General features: G+C 38.2%; 1 pseudogene; it reads left to right on the top strand.

Moving 5' to 3' along the window:
- The first annotated feature begins 350 nt into the window (after positions 1-350).
- Positions 351-20843, top strand: part of LOC113058910 (Fanconi anemia group J protein-like) — a 35804-nt pseudogene continuing 15311 nt past the window's right edge.

Here is a 20843-nt window from a genome sequence, read left to right as displayed (position 1 = left end):
AATAAATTACTAAATATGAAAAAAAAGAAACTGTATTTGTGTCAGCAAGCTCAGATAGGTACAAAACTATTGAATAATTTGTAGTGTTTTGTCCTGAAGATGGTAAAGCACTTATTAGTGCCCTCACCTGGGGCAGAAAGGAGATGGGGGTGTTTACTGAGGGTGAGTGCAGAGGACGTGGGGAACTGGGGGTGGTGGGTGTGCAGGCAAGAAGGGGGTGAGTGTTACAAGGAGAAGGAATCGCACCTTCATGACACCCCATAGTAATTACACACTTGAGTGGCTGTACTGTGGAGGAAATTGAAGGCCTGAGCGGGAACCCAGCTGCCTCCTTTTCCCTCCCCATCAGCATGGTTGTGATTGAGCCTGGCCGTTCGCCCCGCTCGCCCCCTCCCTTCCTCACGCATTCACTCCCTCACTCAATCCTCAGAGGAAATGCCGCTTTGTGTCCTGGTAATGAGATTCTCACACACCCAACCTTATTTACCATCCCAGACAGAAGGAGAGGAGAGCAGATGAGAGGAGAGGAGAAGAACCCAAACACAACCCAACTTTCTCTCATCTACAGAAGTCCTCATCCAAACAGATTTGAGACTCAGGTGCTCGGGACTGGAAAAATACATGATGTTACATATCATGCTGAATCATATTTAACTGGACATATTCCACAAATAACAGTATGACCCAAGCCATTCCTTTGGTCATTCTAATTAAAATTGTTTTACTTTACTTATAAATGCAAGTTGCTGCATCCACACCAGTAGGTGTCATTATACTGTAAGTCGAATAGTCAAATCAGGTGTTGCTGGTAGCTAACTAATCAAATGATTTTTAATTATACCTTATATACTAAGATTATATGTGTGTGTGTGTGTGTGTGTGTGTGTGTGTGTGTGTGTGTGCAATATATAACTATTATATCTGCAAGCAGCAATTAAATGGCCAGTCAAAACACCAGAAGCTTTGGTGAAGATCTGACAAACAGTTTAAGATGAATGTAGGTTTTTGACTTATATTGTTCAAAAGTTATTAGCAAACATGAGTGCAACTTTTGGCTGTTGATGGTGTTAGAGGGTTTGAGATAGAGACTCCAAAGTTCAAATGCTGTAGCTAAAATTCAGAGTGTTCTCTATCTGTGTGCCCAATTTCATTTCTTTCGTAAAGGCTGCCATAGACTCAAGAGCAGAGAAAAAATAAGAAGAAGTAGTCAAAGAAGAAGAAAACTAATGGATACAATAGGTGTCTACATACCTTAAGTGCTCAGACCCGAATAAAAATAATACTATTTTGAATATAGAAAAGTAACTATAACCATATTAACAACCTTCCCTCATCTACAAAAGTCCTCATCGAAAATGATCCAAGACTCTGGTGCTTGTGACTCGAAAAGGAATGACAGATATATGATGCTACGTACGTATCAAACTGAAGCTTATTGGACATTTTCAACAAATAACATTTATGACTCAAGCCATAAGTCTGGTCTGGACACAATCAGTTGTGTCCAGTTCTTTCTGACCACCTACTCATACAACAGAACCCAGTGGCATGCATTGGCGAGGCTGCCCTTGTTCTCTTGGCACAATGCGAACGTGTACTTGTCATAGCGGACTGGGAACGCACACAATTAAACACGTCAGCATGGGGTACCTGCCCTGGGCCGGCAGGGACACAGCACTCGCTGTCACCAAAAGCAGCGCCTCTGATACACACTCTTCCACCAGATGGATATGAATGTGTGTTCGAGAGAGGGCGCAGGTGATTAAGAAGTTTCTCTGAGCAGCATACAAAACAAAGTGTGACTGTGACCTCAATTTACACCATTCCTCTGTAGTGACACTCAGTGTGGATATTCAGAGAGAGTAAAGCGAGCGAGCGGTGAAAGACTTGCTGTACGGCTCAAATACGCCATTCTCAAAAGCCTGACTGGGTCACAGGAAAATATGTGTGCATGAGCACACATATTTCTCTAAGAAATACATTTACATGCAAAGCAATATCATTGTGATAAAATAAGTACCACAAATAGACCACAAAACTGCAGTTTGTCTGACAAACTCACAGACGTTTGCTCAGCAACCATTTGCCCGAGCACTGTTATTCTTGTTTGTGAGGGAGGCAGAGGCAGAACTGCCTCGATTATGTGCAAAAAGTCAATTAAATTAACTGTGAAAGGCTATTTATTTTAACCCGAGGATACATTTTTTTCTGTTCTTAGTAATTATAGAAAAACAGCACAACATGTGTTGGCAAGAGAACAAAGAAATATGCTCTATTAGACTAGTCCTGACATCATACTGCCATCCTGTGGTTAAAGACATGCACTGCTGTTTTGGTTTAATAAGAAATGGACAAGATGTTCACCTTTGTGTGCCAGTATCTGCAGGTATATGGACTTTAGAAAACATAAACAAGAAATCAGTACTACATTCAGCAAGGACACATTAAATTGATCAAAAGTAACAGTAAAGACATTCACAATGTCACAAAAGATTTCTATTTTAATCTAAATGCTTTTCTTTTGAGCTCTGTTAATCAAAGAATCCTGAAACAAAATGTATCACAGTTTCAGTGAAAACATTAAGCAGTACAACTGTTTTCAACAATGATAATAACAAGAAATGTTTATTATATAAAACTTATTCACAGCATTACTGTTTTTACATAATGTGTTTTGATAAAATACTGTCAATGCAGCCTCGATGAACATTAAAAGGTATAAAGATATTTTTTGAACATGAGTGTATATAACTTGTGTGAAGTGGGAGAGATGATTATGCATTGTGCATAATAAGAAGCATCACATTTAGTTGGTTTAGTGTGGATGTGTGGGACAGAAAATTTGGGGCAAAACTGTGTACACTTAACCATGTGCTTTACTACAATAGTGAATTGTAAGGGTTTTCCTAGAGGATAATATATAATCCAGCTCCATATACTACATTTCTTCATCTTTATTTTTGAGCATTGCTATACTCTTTAAGCAATTGTGTTGTGAGCTCAACCCAGACGACAAAAAGTACAGCCAAAAACTGAGATAGCAGCCATGCAGAGATAAATTGATAATCTGTTTGACAATTATTTTGCAGATATTCACACTTCTCAATCGAGTCAAATGATACCATTTGGCTTGGCTCTACGGAATAGTACTGAACAACATCATTACACCACTGTGTGTTCAAGAGGAAACAGCCCTGTGCAAAGGAAAATGAATTTCATATTTCAATATGTTGGTTGCATAAATTATTTAACTTAACATGCACTCATGCTTAAATGAGATGTTAGAGAAATGCTTGGCATGTAGCATTATACGTTATCTGTTTATGCATTTAGCAGAAGCTTTTGTCCAAAGTGACACTTATGAGCTGCTTTATGAACCATGCATTTCGCTGGGAACAATTGTGGTTGCAGCTTAGCAATAATCAATAAATGGCTTCAGAGACAAATAAATAAAGAAAATAAAGCATTCTCATAAGAAAACAGGGTCAGGGGTTCATTTCCCAGGGAAGGCTAGAACCATGTAAATATGCATATTGTGAAGTCAATGTAAGTCACTTTGGATAAAAGCGTCCACCAGATGCTGAATATCATGTTTTGATTTAGCTTTAGCTGACTGAACTTCTATATCCAAATAAAACTGCAAATCATCTGTGATTATATATAACTATTCATTCAATCACTTATACCATAGGACACTAAGGCGAAGTTCCAGCATCTGGATATAAATGTAAAAAAAAAAAATCACAACATCTTACAAAAATAGAAAAGAAGCAACAAGGCAACTGTTCATAGTCCTTGGACTTTGATGAGGTCGGTTACTGGCTTGAGAGAATCTGGAGACTTTTAAAAGATTGCAGTGATACATTAAGTCATGTAAAGTCTATTTCTGCTTTACTGATTTTGTCACTAACTCTCAATAAACTAAATAGTTATTTCTGTTTTACCAGTTGTCTTTTCAAATCACCAGTGGGAGAAAAAAATGAATGTCCCAAAGCATATGCAAGCACCCACACACACTCTCACACACACATTTGCAAATGTAGAGATACAATTGCCTTTGACATCAGCACTACTGCACTGCTCTGCTGAATATTAACAAATTATCTGCATAATTCATATGCATCTTAAGTGATATCAAAACATCAACATCAAGTAAAAATAAATAAATAAATACCCAGGCTGGATGGAGAAGTCTTTGGTCAGGTACCTGGTGGCTGGGGAACAGAGGAGGTGATGTCGTCTGGTTGACAGCTGGAAATGATTGTAGGTCATGAGGTCCCACTGGTCCAGCTCGGGTGGAGATAAAATAACTAGATTCTTATTAGCTTCTTCTCTCACAAATGAGTGTCATATCTGTATTATCAACTATAGTGTTATATCTGGAATAGGAACTTATTATTATACATCAATCTCGAAGTGAGGGTTCTGGCAGGCCTTTAGATCTAGGGAATTGGACACAACATTTAAATTTCATTGTATTAAGTTCTGGGATTTGCACAGTGCTGCTTTTCAATGTGAAATCACCCCACCATGCTACTGTTTTTTTCTTAATTTGGAGCACTGGAGTCATATTTAGCTATATATATTCGAACATGCACAAAATTAGCCTTGAGAATTATACCTCTCACATCTTTGAGCATTTCTGAACACCAAACCTGCAGAAATATTGCATACGAAATGCTGAGTGATATGGAAATGAGGTTTACGGCACTCTGAGCATGTTAATAATGCTAATCCTGGGATTACGGGCACATTTTCAAGGTGCAATTACATCACCAAGCATCTTGGGATCACCATAATCACAGATTGTGCATGACGCTTCAGCATAATCCTGCCTCATCCTTATTAACTAGTTGGTGCCATCCAGACTCCTGTTAAATAACACTGCTTTAGAATACTTTTTTTTTCCTTGATTCCACTTTTCTTCAAATCATCGCTACATTATTTAATATAGCTGAAATATATATTCAACTTAAATTTAAATAAATAAATAAATAAAAAGGTCCACTTTCCATATTTAACCTGTTCTGAGTTCAACAGTGTCAGTTCAACCATTTAGTTAAGAGAATCAGTGTCATTAAAGATACCATCAAATACTCAATAAGTACCTTGGTCCATATGTATACCCCCCAACTTGAGTCCCACATAACTTATTCTGTACATTAACTAATAGGTAAATACATTACATACATAGGAAGTATATGGAAATAGGACTGTACAATAAAGTGCACCATTTTGCATAAACATTACACAGGAATTACCAGTTCTTCAAACTTTGTAAGCACGGTTGTGGAAAGTTATTTAGCATTAACAGTCAAGCAACCGAAAAACAGTCTTCTTTTTATTAGGTAAGGTTAGGACTTAGGAAGCGTACCGTATATACCAAGTACATTATGTATCTTGTTTGTTACCACATAATACCACATTTTTCCATAGGTGCTACACATTTTCCATGTACATATCATTAGTATGTAAAGTAATGTGTTCTTATTAGTTACCATGTATGGATACTGTAATGACGTGGCTGTTTGTACTTAATTGTCCGTAAGTACTATATAATTATCATGTAAATAAATTAGTACATAGAGTAAAGTGAATATTTAGTTACCATGTATGGGCATTACCTGTAAGTGACTGTTCTTACACAAACTTGTCTGTATGTACAAACTACAGTACAGCCAAAAACAGCAGAAACATTGCATCGACATTGCATCGATGTCAAACAGACACCCTGACTGCAACTTTAACACTGCTGCACAAACACCCCACAACACAACACAGTCGTCTCATTTATCTATGCACTGCTGCACCAATTAGCAGCAATTGACACCAGCTCCAGAGCAGCTGCATCCTGTTTCTCACTGAGAACTGGGCCAGAGCATTTGGGGCTGATGGTGAGAAAGCTCCTCAAACAACTCCCACCTTAAACCCTCATATATGTCCACTTCACTTATAATATATAGATCAGTGATTGGACTTCATGTAGAGTTACTTTTATTTTGAAAAATGAAAACGAACATTATGTAATAAAATAAAAATAAAAAGTTGCTGTACAATTTCATTTTATTTATGTGTGATTTATTTATTTATATTAATAATTGAATAATAATGTTTTCTTAAAACTTCCATTTTATAAAAGGTTTTATATATTCCAAACATATTTGTATATTTACATTGGATAAGTTAATGAAATTCATTTCCATACTTTTGTTTCATAAATCACATGACTAACCTGTATCCACGTTTATTTGGATTGTTTTGAATGAATCTTTGATTGATTGATTGATTGATTGATTTTTACCAAATGTATATATAATAACTGTTGTCTTAATTTCAGACAAAAAAAAAATCACTGGAATATGTGATAATGTTCACATTTCTGATTTTAAAAATTTAAAGGGAAGTAAAGTGTCTTTTATTTTGACTGCGGACGTTACATTGACGTACGGACGTCATGTTCTGTGCTGCTGAGAGGGAGTTTTAATTTTTGCATGGCACCCTGGAGTTTTTATTAAATTTTATAATCTTATATGCTAAGTTTTTTATACACAAGCAGCAATTTAATAATTCTTCCTTATGTTTTAAACATTATATTTTGGAACTTAATATGCTTCTTAAATCACACAAGCTTGTAAAGAACAAGAAGAATGGAAAACTTTTGTATAAATATTATGACCTATTTCCCGAATTCTCTTAATATTCTTATTTTTCCACCTCTATTTAGTATGTATGTTCTTTCTTTTTTTTTTTTCTTTGTCTCTGGTATGGTATGTCTTTATAAATGTTTGATTGTATATTGATGGTTTTACACGTTTGTACCCAATGTTACCTTCAATAAAAGATAAAAAAAATAAAAAAGTTTTTTGTACATTACATACATTACATTACACAAATACTTTTAACCCATCAAAATGCATCTTTTCTTTGTGATTTAATCCATCTGATATTGCTCTTAATGAGGTAAATGAAGTAATCTACAGGTGCTATTTATATGCAGTAGTAACAGAAAAATATTTTGCTTCGTAGTTAATATTTATGTACATTTATGATCACCTGAAGCACTGCTTTAATCCCATTGCTGGCTGAATCGTGTTTTGCAGACCTCTTACCGTCATGTTAAGTTTCAGTTTAAATATTTTCCATGTACATATGATGAATTTAGATAAAGCAGATCCTATATTGATTCGTAAAAAAATATTTTTCAGTTTGTTTTGCCACATTCCGAAATTATCAGTCAGTTTAGATGAACAATTGTCAGCCAAACTTGGTGTAAATTTAGTGTTTACCCACAATTCACTTGTGGTGGCTCAAGAGCTGTCAAATGAAGCCAGTTTTCCTGTTTTCTGCAGCTCTAATGATTGTACAAATAGTTAAAATGCAATATTCTGTTATGCTTCACAGAGACAAGCCAATCTGTCTTTGACTTCTGTGTTGATAAACTCTTGTAAACTCTTTAATCTGTAAAACAGCATTAAAACAATGGCTCCCATGTTGTTCGTTTTCTGACGTATTAAGGTAAGGAACAGGTTGAAGGCACTAGTTCTGCTGACTGTAAGAAACCAGAAGTGGCCACTCCATTTCAGTGTGCGTGCCATAACCGAAATGCACTCCCTTTCAGCAGCACAGCATCTAAACCACCTCTGGTTGATCTTCCTCGTGAAGGTACTTCTGCTCAAGCTACAACCCCTCTCTCAAAAGAAGGTAAGCATTTTGAACAAAACAAAAAACATGAAACACCATCATAAATTACTGTTGTTTGTCTTTATTGAGTGTGCTTTCTTGTTTCAGCGGTCAAAAGTGACCAGCCAAGGAAGTCAACTTTGTGTTCCCGTCTCTCTGAGAAACTTCAGATCTCTCTCTCCAACGGAGAACAAGATGATTTTAAGATTGACAGGAAGCGCATTCGTACACCAGGCACAGAGCAGAAGGTACTTCTACAAATAGCTTCTTTTCCTGTGACATTATTGATTGGCTTGAGTCTTGTCATCACACTCAGTTTTTTTATTTATTTATTTTTTTCACAGAGCAGCAAGCCAAGGTGTCTTGAGCGAGGAGTGATTTACATTGATGATGATGAAGAGGAGGAGCATCTGGAGAGACCAGTTGGACCATGGAATTGAACAGTGGTGCCAGAGCTGACAGCTGACAGTCGCAGCCACAGTGTTGTGTGAGTGCACCTCAGACACATCTCTTATTGGGAGACTATGATGTAATATAGTGTCAAAAATAGCCATGGGGAGCACTGTTTGATATTTCTCCAGATTTCGTCATCCAATATCATTAAAGGGATAGTGCACCCAATAAATGTAAATTCTGACTTTATGGAACTCAAAAGAAGATATTTTGCAGAATGTTGGTATCTAAACTGTTTTGGTGAACATTGACTTCCGTTGTATGGAAACATACTAGGATTTTTTTTTATTTTATTTTTTTCAAAATGACCTTTTTTTCTGTTCCACAAAAGAAAGAAAATCATACAGGATCATAAATTATGACAGAATTGTCATTTTTAGTTGTACTATCCCTTTATCCCTACTTCAGCTGTTTAACCAAGGATGCCACTGGAACAGTATGTTATTAAATAATGTTATGATAAACAATATGATAATTAATTATTTATTTATTTATTTTAATTTATTTAAAATATTTATTTAATTTAATAATGATTAATTTTAAATAAATCAATTAATCTTACAAATGTAATATTTCATTTATGTTGTGTTATTTTATTGTTGACCACTTGGTGGCAGCAGAGGATGGCTCAATACTGAGGTTTCAAAGGTTCATGGTGATATTGGATTTATTGTGGGGGGTTTTAACGCTGCTGTTGGATACTTAATTATGTGTCTTTAAGCAGGAATTATCTGCTTAATAACTATAATTTGACTAGTACTGTGCCACAACAAGCCATATGACTCCAGATTAAATGTTTGCACACATCCTGAATAGGACAGTGCCAAAGCAATGTCTGACTGAATGCAAAACAGGATTTTATAGACGTTTGAGGATGCTAGATTTGTTTTAGCATATAGACTTTATGGGAAGGTTTCCAGCCTTTTGGATTGCACTTTGGTAATCTTCCTGACCCATCTATCCATGCTTTGATAAACCCTAAATAAACAATTGGCACTTCATCAATTTCCATCAAGCAGAAATCCTCCTAATCTGGGGTTATGAAGTGTTATTATGAAGATGGTTTATTTGTTTTGTTAAGAGAGGCTGATTTGTAGGGCAGTTTAGCATCTCCATGCACTCCATAAGGCCTCTTAGAAAATCTGATGGAATGTAACCAACACCACGGCATTCACATGGCCAGTGGGGAGATGAATCGGTGTCAGCGTGATCGTCCTGTCACACAGTAGGACATATTGCTTACAACAACACAGTAGAAAAGGAGTGACTTGTGCTATGCGTTCCTCAAGATTGGTGGACTGTCACCGAGGAGGACGTCCCTGGCCTGATGGGCGGGCCGATGGGTGTGTTAGGTGGAGGGGGAGAAGAGAAAGCAGGCCTTAGGTTTCACTCTCTCACCTGACACCGTTCTCGGCCCCTGCCAGTGCTGACTGACATCTTCAATGGGCCCTTTGAAGCAAGCTCCAGTTTAATTAAGAGGTTTGCCTTGCTTGGCAGTGATCTGTGAAAGCCTGGGATAAATATTGAATGGGGTTCACCTGCTGGTTACGGCGCTCTGGGGATAAACAGGTGCTTTGTGAGATTGGGGATTTGTGGGGTGGGGGCACTCCGGGGCAGCTATCAGGAGGGCTAAAGGGAGTAAAGACCTCACTGAAATGCTTCACTCGCTGTCTCTGTGTCTCGCCCGCTATCTATTTCTCTCTCTGTCCATCTGTATGGTGAGGGTGCAGTGGCCCAGGCAGGCGGACAGTGTGAGATTTCAGTCTCTCAGGTGTCAGGCTCTCAGAGCCAGCCTGTTGAAATGCAGTCTCCATTGTTCCCGCTCACACTCAGGCCTGCATCTTCCACCACAGGGCCATTGTAGAGCGCAGACAATCTAGCCTCACCATCTCAAACACAGGAGCTGCTCTCTCCACACTTCACCTGGCAAACAGAAATGCCACTGTCTAACAGAACAAACCCAGCTCTTATGATGTTTTTTCACCACTATCCGATAAGTACTTGGTAGAATCCTCCACCTCTTCACACAGGAATTTAACAATGCTGATTTGTCTTAATTCTAGTTTGGTGCCACTAAAGATTTCATTGAATCTGACTAACTTATTGACAACTTTAGCATGAGAATTTAACTTATTATCAGTTGCTATGAACGTTTTGGAAATCCATTAAAAATAAACTTTTAATTAATGTGGTTTACTTGGGAATCCTTTGACTTCATTGGTTGCATTGTAATATGTGTTTATGAGGCAGTTGTTTTCAGTTAATCAGAATCATCAGCTCAAGAATCATACTACGCTGGTTAAGCTGTTATGTTTCTGATTTCTTAAAAAAAAGGAATCACTTAATAAAAGTTGCACACTTGGGAAACTTTTAACTTTACTGATTGTAGTCTGTGTTTACATCACTACAGACACCTGGTGCATAAGTTTATTTGCTCAGGAATCTGACTTCACAAGTAGAGTTGTATGATTTTGACAACTGCTTTATAAAAGTCATTCATCTGGGAATGTTTTAACTTCATTGTTCTCACCGTATGTTTTTTACAGGCTAGTTGTTTATAGTGAATCAGAGTCAATATCTCAGGAATTTGACATTGCAGTTTGTGCTGTTTTTAATTAATAAAAAAAAATAAACATTCATAAAAGGTGTTTGATGTACTAAAAACAACTTGGGAATCGGACTACACTAGTAGCGCTGTATGTTTTTGATACATTAAAGAGAACCAGGAACTAAAAGTAATTCTCTTGGCACTTTTTGACTTCATTGGTCCCACTGTATTTTTATTTTTTCCCCCAAAAAGAAATCGACTTATAGGAGTAATTTGCTCGATAATCAGACATAATCAGTCATACTCTCTTATATGCTGACTCTTTTCCAACTCACTTTCATTTTGCACATTCTGGAACTGTTAATGTACTGAACGTCATGACGATGAACATTTAGTTCTGGGTTGGGGGGAAAAAAAAGATTATTAGAAATGCACCATATAGTGACCAGCAGCTTATTTGATGTATTTGTAGTATGTGTGCTGGCCCTGAACTGTAACTAGCAGTTAGGTCCCACAAGAGCTGTGAAATGCTGTCATTGAACACCAATGCTTCTAAAAAAAAAAACCCAAAGATGCTTTTTTTTAGTGCCAGAACAATGGCCACATTTTCTTAGCAGAGCAATGAGCTGCTGGATGCATCTGCAGGTGTCTGCCCCTGTCTGGAACAGCATGCTTGAGTTAACGCTCCTACACAATGCCATGCACTGTTTTATTAGGAGCCTCTGTTGAGGTCTGGAGTGGCCTGAGGTGTACCCCTCTGCTCCACTGATATCAGGGCTTCGTCATGAAAGAATGTGCCACTCTGCCTGAATGTGTCTGTGGCGGCGGGTTCGGCCAATGGAGGCTGTTATCTGCATTCCAGGGGTGTCTTATTTGCTGTGCGTTAGTGAGTGGGGCCGAAACTGTGGCAGGCTGCATGTAACGGATACTCTTGTGTCAGCTGTTTCCTGCACTGCTGCTGACAAGGCCTTCCATTCACAATCAGCCCTTTCTCTCCCCCCTACGATGAATAAGTAATTATTCGGTATAGGAGGCAGGATACTTGGACCGGCTTATTGAATGTAGCAGCAGCAGGTAAGGTGATCGGTAGGGCCGTAACCTTAGCTGCTGCCAGCTCTCTGTTTATTTAGCATGTCGACACTGGTCTTTGTCCCAACGGGGGACAGTTTGCAAGACGGCTTACGTTCGCTTCCATTCTATCATTTACTGTAATATTTAATGACAAACAAGGTTTGAGAAGCAGCTTGGGTAACCGGAGCTGAACCTCTTCAGTGGAGTGCAGGCTAAAGGACAGCTTGATCCCTGATGTGAAGGTGTAACACACGCCGTGACTTCGTATTTGCTTATGAGGGATAATCTTACTGTCACTCTTAGGAAAAGAAAAGAAGCTAGTGTTATTTTGAAGGGCTGAAGGAAGACTGATATAGGAGAATTTATTTATTGGTATCAATATATTTATTTATATTTAATTGAACATGCTCATTTAGATTGCATTTGCCACCATCTGACGCTGACTAAAAGTTTAAAACTAATTTTAAAAGTTAATACTAATGTAATACCACAGTTAAATGTAATCTTAGAAGTCTCAAAATGATCAATCATTTTTCACATGCATAATGTGATGTGATACCTAAAATCATTATTAATAGTACTGATTGATTGATTTTTGTGTGTCTGTTTTATTTTAACACACAAACAAAAAAAAGTTGTCAATCATGCCTGGGCAAAATCATGGTGTTGAGAGGGAAAAGAATTCGTACACACATCCTTTTAAAAGACACTTTTTATTTTAAAGCTTTAAATCAGTTTCTAAATAGATTTTTAATAGATCTCTAGACCAATTTGCCATTTACAATTTCTTTGACCCTGATTGATTGACCGATTGATTATATGTTTTTGTGCGGATATGTACAATGATGTTCAAAAGTTTGTGGTAGTGTGTTTTTTTGTTTGTTTTTGTTTTTAAGCATTTTACGCTCACCAAGTCTGCAATTGTTTGATCAAAAATACAGTAAATTTATTAATATTATTACGATTTAAAGTTAATACATTTTAATACATTTAAAATTGTATTCTTATGATTATTATTTTCAGTAACCACTACTCCAGTTTCCTTTATCAGTGTTAAAATCATATGTGCTTCCTAATATTTTTGTGGAAACTATGATTTTTCAGTATTCTGAATAAAAAGTTCCAAAGAGCTCCATTTGAAATAGAAATGTTATGTCATTTTTATCAATTTAATTAATCCTTTCTGCATAAAAATTATCTCTCTGGAAAAATCTTACTTACCCCAAACTTTTTAACTATATTGTTTTAACAGTTTATCGTGCTTAAATCAATTCAGCTTAATGTTTACTCACTAAAATCAGTGCAGAAAATACAAATAAAAAACCTGCGTATTCTGTCTGCTCCTACCTATCAGCAATGATTAGAAACTTAATCCATAAACATACCAGGAAAGATTAAGCCCACTAATGCTCAAGGTGAAGAAATTTTGACTCTGTCCAGTTCCTGTATAACAGTTACTTTATTAAATATTCCAGGCATTGCAGTTCAGTACTGTAGATTTAAACACTTCACAAGCGTTTCTTGTTTTATGCATGCAGTATTTCAATGCTCCCACAGAATAAAGCAGAGACTCTCTGCTTGACACCAGCTGTGTAACGCATGAGTTGTGTGTCATTCCCATGAATGGAGGGGAAAGTGGGACACTTAAAATGCTCATACCTTCCTCAAGATCAGTTTCACCACTAGAGCTGGCTGCAGGCAAGCATGGCCCGTTGTGTGAAAGCTGCAATTAAAGAGATCCAATCAGAGGGACCAGTAGCATGAACAATGGCACAGTCTAAAATTACGGTATTGCTTGGGGTCATTCTGTCTTGACTTGTAGCATTTGCCAGCTATGTGAATGATTATCTATATCACTGTTTATACAAAAGCCTTTTCATGATCTGGACAAACAAGGGCTGTAGCATTGCTTCAAGTAGGTTGTTTCTCTTTGTAATGTTTCTGCTTGACTTGTTTTTCTCTTTTTGTATTCCACAGTCTCCCGTGTCTTGTTCTCTCTGTCCTTGCGCCAACCTCAAAGCAGTGCAGAAAACGGTAAAAAAAAAAAGGATAACAATAAAGACAAAAACGGAAGCGAAAGGAAAAAGACCTCAATAATCTTCTTTGGCACTCGTACTCATAAACAGATCACACAGATCGCACGGGAGCTGAAATGGACGCTTTACTCCACCATGCCCATGACTATTCTGTCTAGCCGAGACCACAACTGTTTGCATCACGAAGTCAGCCCCTTTCCCACACCATGGGACATTGCAACCACCTTTTTGAGCAGAGGCTCTCCATTCATATGTCATGATTAGAGCCTCTCGGAGGGATAAAAGAGAGTAGACTTAGACATCTCCTGGTTCACTGAGTTCAAGGCGTGAACCCTGAACTCTGGCGAAATAAGTGTTGAGAGAGTAACCTAAAGATCATCGATGAATCTCCACTCAAGACTGAAATTAAACTAACAAATTCAGGGTACATTAGGCCAAAAGGGAATAAATGGATTTTAAAAATACTTATTTTAAATTTAGCTTTGATTTAATATTTGTATAATATTTTTTCATGTGAAGAAGATATTCTATGAATATTAGAATATTTTAATTATATAAATAAATAATATATAACACTTTTTTTTTTTCTTGTTGCCATTTGTATTTAAACATCTTGGTTCCAACGACTTGAAAAATTGCAATTAGGCCAATGTTGTTTAATGCAATGATGACTTTAACCAAACAAAGAGTGAAGTAGTGTGAAATAATAATGGTGGAAATGGTTACATTAGCATCATTTCTGCAATTTTGAAGCACCGCCTATACAAAAGTTACTTTTAAACCAAAGAGCTTTGTCAGTGAGGTGAATCCAAGTGACCAACTTGAACCTGCTGCGAAATCTCTGTGGGGAGATCTTTCCCCCTCAGCTCAAATTCCAGATTGTGTGGATGCCAATTTGAAAAGATCCACTAAAAACAGTTATGTGGCTGTACCTTAACAGTTTCTGTCTGTGGTGTGGGGCTTTTTTCTTTGGCTGCAAACAGCGTTTGAATGAAGATGGATAGTTTTTGTGGTCCAAATTGTGGAACATTATTAGAATGGTCTCATTTTAGATTTTTGTGTGATAATGTTTTTTGTGTGTGTGTATATATAGCAAAAGATAACCCATGCACCCACCATTTTTACTGACCACCTACATAAGTGTACAGGTAATGGCCTCTACCCTGTTCATCTTTGAGTGTTGGGCCTACAGTAAGTAGCGATCCACTCTTCAGGAATTTGTTAGCTACTGAATCTCTTGAATTGGATCTTGTGAACGGAGATTGACCCACACTTTACTGTGGAACCAAACACCTCGTTTCCTGATCTTCACAGTGGCCTGCAGGCCAACAGCAAGTGTGGCCACTTATTCTGTGAGCCCTTTTCTCCTTTCACTGTAACACTGTCGTAGACGAGCTGGCGACAATGAAACCCAAACCTTTGCTTTAAGGTTTCACAAACTTAATCTCTGTCACTAAAGCTATGGAGAACAGTTACAGGCGATAATATCCCCAATCAGTCATACAGACCTTTTTTGTTGTACAAACTTGTCAAAGGCTTCAAACGCACTTTGTTCCTGTAGTCTCTGACCATCGGGCGGCCCTTGTAATGATACCTTTTATGCTACACCACAGGTGTCCACTCACCTCTCGACTGTGTTGCGCCCCTGCACATGAAAGCGGGGAAGACCCTGCCGACAACCCTGCAACCCCAAGCGAGTTTTCGTTTTCCTCAGCCTCCCTGGGGTCCCATCTCTTGTGTCCTCTTATGAGCCCTACTCGGAAGAGCATAGGGTTTTCAGACACTTGTCGTTAGGTCGCACACCCCTCAGCAGTGCCATCATCACCTTCATAAGAGTTGGAGGACAGGAGGATCAAAACGGCACAATCGGGTTGACATTTATCCTGTGACGGTCTAAACCTGACTGTTAGGTTGACTGTTAATCCCTCTTTGAGTATGTATACTGGAAGCTGCCGTCAGCCTTTCAGCAGCATGTTACAGGTTCCAGTGACTCACGAAACTGGAAACTGAAAGTGCACACATACTCCTCTTTTCTGAAGGGATACACCTGCCTAAATAATTGCATAAAAAACATTTTAAAAAAAAGGAAGAGTAAGGGATATCCAACTGTTATGTGGGTTTATTCCATCAAAACATCTATACATTTTTCAGTACATGAACTGTTTATTTTATAATTTCAAGGATTCCTTGGGATTCAAACCAACAACCTTGGTCTTGCTGGAGCTAGCTATGCTTTACCACTTATGTTGCTTAAGTCTTGGCAAGTGCATCTCAAACATTGAAATAATAATATTTGTTTGTTTATATATTTTCATGTCTTTTCAGGGTCTGTCATGTCGGTACTAACACAATGTGCTTAAAATGCATGATCAGAACACGTTACACTGGGTTCATGGGCTACATCATGCCTGGGACATTGAGGATCTTGTGCTTCTTGGTGCTAAGCTGCGATCCTGATGGAAATCAATCTGAAAGAGCAGATTGTGGTGCTGGATGAGGCTCATAACATAGAGGAGTGTGCCCGTGAGAGTGCCAGTTACAATCTGAACCAAGCTCAGCTGTTGCTGCCACGTGATGAGATTGATGGAATGGTGACACACAACATTCGTCGTGATCAACACAGGCCTCTGCTGGCCTTTTGCTGCAGCCTCACCAAGTATTGCCCATCTTTTCTCCAAAAGTTTCATTTCAAAGTCTCATTATACTCATTGGGCTATCAATTTTCTGCTTCATCATGAGTTTTAATATGTTGGAGAGCTGCGTGACTCTTTTTGGTTAATTTGATCTGCTTCCTTACATTTATAAAGCTGGGTGCAGGACAGCTGCAATAGCTTGGAGGAGCGTGAATATGAGTCTTCTTGTAAGGTCTGGATGGGGACAGAGATTCTTGGCATTTTCCATGGCTTTGGCATCACAGCAGACACCTTCTCTTTGCTACAGGTATCCTTCCTGCATGTATCTTCCTCCCTTTTGACCAGAAGGAGTATACTAACAGTCTGTCCACTTTTTTTAATCTGCTTTTTGTAGAAAAACCTGGCAGTGCTGCTGGAGAAGGCGGAGCGGCTCGGGCTGGTGAACGGGAGATAAGATAAGGTGCAGGTTCCCACCATCAGCTCCAGCACTCAGTCAATGCTCAAAAGCCTCTTTATGGTGCTGGAATTTCTTTTCAGACAAAATTGTAGGTCATTATCACAAACTACACATCATTCTTCTTCCCTTACTATCTCTAAAAATGTTTTTTGAAGTGATTTTTAAAGACCCCTTGAAATCACATTTGAAGTTTTATGGCTTCTAGTAGTCCATATCTTTTATGCTGGTGTGCTTCTAAAAAGTTGACAAGATTTCAGTATAACTTTTACAGAGAAACCATAAATTCAAAACAAACTGAAAAAGTAAGTAACAGTGAATGTTTTTGCTACTGATATTTAAAACATCGCTGTCCTAATTCAGTACAGTGAGGGTTGCTGAAATATTAGTTTAATGACACAGTCTTCAGGAAACTTCATGGCCAAATAAATATTGCCTAATATAATATTGCCAGTAAAATCATCAAAAATGTGTGTTGAATGATTTACAGGTCATCCAGACCTAGTTTAATACATGTAAATAGCTTACAAAGTATTTTAGTGTGCTTGATAAATCCTTGTCTTTTAAAAAGTTTTGATTAAATCTTCTACTACATGCTCTAGTAAGCCACTTCAACCAATTTAGTTAATCTGCATTAATCTGTTAGTTTTACTTGATTTTTCTTTTTGTAAATATGTCCAGGTTCTGTGGCCCTCCAGCAGAGCTTCATGTGGACCACCCCGCAGGACCTGCCTGATGCTCAAGGCTTTTTTGCACAACCCCACCGTCGCCGACAGAGCACCCACACCAAAACTCTGGTGCACACCCTGAGCTTTTGGTGCCTCAACCGTGCCGTGGTGAGAGCAACTATTCTTGCTGCAGTACTTCTAAAACCTCATTTGGATGATGTCAGTATGAGTATGAATGGTAAGATGCTATGGCTGGTGATGTGTGTCATGACAGGCATTTTCAGATCTGAGCGACGGAGTATTGTGCTGACCTCGGGCACCCTCTCTCCCATGGGCTCCTTTTCCTCTGAGCTGGGCATCAAATTCTCCATCCAGCTGGAGGCGAATCACGTCATCAGCAAGTCACAGGTCCGGAGTAGATATTTTAATATTAACATTTTGATAAAATTCAAAGGGACAGCACTTATTTGTCCATTATTAAATGTCCTTGTTGTCATTTTTGATCAATTTAATGTGTCGTTGCTGAATAGAAGTGTTAATTTCTTTCACAAAAACATTTATGAATGGTTGTGTAACTTAATTTCTGAGTTGGATAATAGGTGTGTGTTTGTTTATATTGCAGGTCTGGGTCGGTACAATTGGTGCAGGGCCTCAGGGTCGTAAACTTTGCGCCACATTTCAGCATGCAGAGACATTTGCCAGGATGAAGTAGGGGCACTGCTGTTGAAACTGGGTTCTCTGCTTCCGGTCATCCTACAAGGTATATACCTAAAGTCCGTATTCTCTACAGTTAGTGCTGCTGGCTAACGTAAGCATCACTATTGCTCAGATTTAGAAGCTTGTTCAAATCAAATTTAGTTGCACCATTAGTGCTAAAGACATGAATAAACTGGCAATAAAATGGCAATACAATTCTAAACAATGAGTAGCTTTTTTTTTTTCTGTAAGTCATGTCAAATTGATACCGCAGCTCTGCAGAGCCACCACTGGGAGGCCTTAGAGACCACAACTTTGCATTTCTGTAAACATGCTGATGCTCTTCATAAAATACTATAAAAATATAATCTTTATGCTGTGTGAGACTGTGGTTGCTGTCTGACATTCCGGTAGAGGATCCACTTAACCATAACACAACAATTAACTGCTTCAGAATTCAATAGCATTGGTCAGACTATGACCATATGCGCTCATATGTAGCCCTAATGCATTATAATGAACGAAACCTTTGAGTGCTGGCTTGCGGTTTTTCTGTATCCCTTTTCAGGTAACAGTTTCAATTATTGAAAGTCACTGAAAATTACTTTGTTCTTCATTGTTTGTTATGTTTAGCTCATGAGTAATCCAGCCCTATTCAAGCTGCCTGTCATTATGTACCCTCAGAGAGGATGGTTACCTTTCTTAAATGTGTGTGTGTGTGTGTGTGTGTGTGTGTGTGTACATCTTTGTTGATCTAAATTAAGTGTACAATTCCAATATATTTAATCCAATATCTTTAGCCTACCAGGATCATAGTATGGTTCCCCAACTTTAACACAACAACCAGTTTCTTTATATAGTGACCACGTCAATTTCCTATTGTAGATCGTGTCCATGTATAAATGTTCCATGTGGATTAATATTTAATCCGCAACTGAGCCGTTTAGGGACACATTGGAGACTGTGGAGGTTCTGGAGCCCGTCTGAGAAGGAGCAGACCATATCTCCAGACACTTTTCAACACTCTTACTTGATCTAAATCTGTCCACTTCAAGGGACCATGTGTATGTGTGTCTGCTCTGGCTATTTGTTCCCATGACACCAATTGTGCAATACCACCCTCAGGCCCCTCAACAATATCATTCATAACTCATACAAATAGACACACAAGCCCTTTATGGTTCTAAAGGTGTGGTTTTGCAGCTTCCATCCCGTCTCATTTGGACCGTGTTAACCACATTGTTCCATGTTTTCTGGCATGACCTAATGACAAGAAGGGCTAAACAGCTGAGAGGGCCTGCTTATTAAATGTGGGCTAGGAAAGGTGAAAAGATCTTGTGGAAACACAGGATGCTTTTAAAGCAGATTAAGATAAGGGCCATTAGAACTGATGTCGTCAAGCTGTCTGTGTGAAGATGTATCTAAGCTGGCGCCTGACGCTTGAGGTGGAAAAAGAGGGGTTGGTGGATGTATCTGTACAGCTTGCATCCTCTCAAAGTCAAAGTGCGTAGGCCATTAGCTTCCAAGGCCTCTCAGCATATTGACTTAAGTCTCAGCAGTATCAGTAAAGGAACTATAGCACATGTGAGTCAAGTGATTTCTATTGCAGAGATACACACTGTGTTATAGAAATAAATAATCTAATGTTTATACAGTACAGACCAAAAGTTTGGACACACCTTCTCATTCAAAGAGTTTTCTTTATTTTCATGACTATGAAAATTGTAGAGTCACACTGAAGGCATCAAGGGCTATTTGAGCAAGAAGGAGAGTGATGGGGTGCTGCGCCAGATGACCTGGCCTCCACAGTCACCGGACCTGAACCGAATTGAGATGGTTTAGGGGTGAGCTGGACCGCAGACAGAAGGCAAAAGGGCCAACAAGTGCTAAGCATCTCTCAGGGAACTCCTTCAAGACTGTTGGAAGACCATTTCAGGTGACTACCTCTTGAAGCTCATCAAGAGAATGCCAAGAGTGTGCAAAGCAGTAATCAAAGCAAAAGGTGGCTACTTGGAAGAACCTACAATATGACATATTTTCAGTTGTTTCACACTTTTTTGTTATGTATATAATTCCATATATAATTCCACATGTGTTAATTCATAGTTTTGATGCCTTCAGTGTGAATCTACAATTTTCATAGTCATGAAAATAAAGAAAACTCTTTGAATGAGAAGGTGTGTCCAAACTTTTGGTCTGTACTGTATATATATATATATATATATATATATATATACACTATATACTGTATATACATCATAATTTAAAGTTTAAAAAATAGATATTTTGAAATAAATGGTAGATACGTTAGTTGAATCCCATCACTAAAGTTTTTATTTATTTATTTATTTATTTAAGTGTACTTATTATCTGGAGGAAGAGGGATTGCTTTGATTGTACTCTGTCCATTGATCACTTAGTTTCAGTTGTGTATCAAAGTAAATGTTTAGGTACTGTGCTGCCGCGCCACTGTAAAGTGTGTAACTCTTTCTTTAAGCTGTCCATTAGTGAGGCAAGCCCTTATTCCAGCTATAGCTCTTGACTAGATAACAACAGATCTATACTTCAACAGATCTTTTTCCTTATCTGTGGACTTCAGTTCTC

Source organism: Carassius auratus, chromosome 40, assembly GCF_003368295.1.
Source record: "Carassius auratus strain Wakin chromosome 40, ASM336829v1, whole genome shotgun sequence".
NCBI lineage: Eukaryota > Metazoa > Chordata > Actinopteri > Cypriniformes > Cyprinidae > Carassius > Carassius auratus.
Note: the sequence above shows the minus strand (reverse complement) of the source record. Positions and strands in the feature narration are given on the sequence as shown.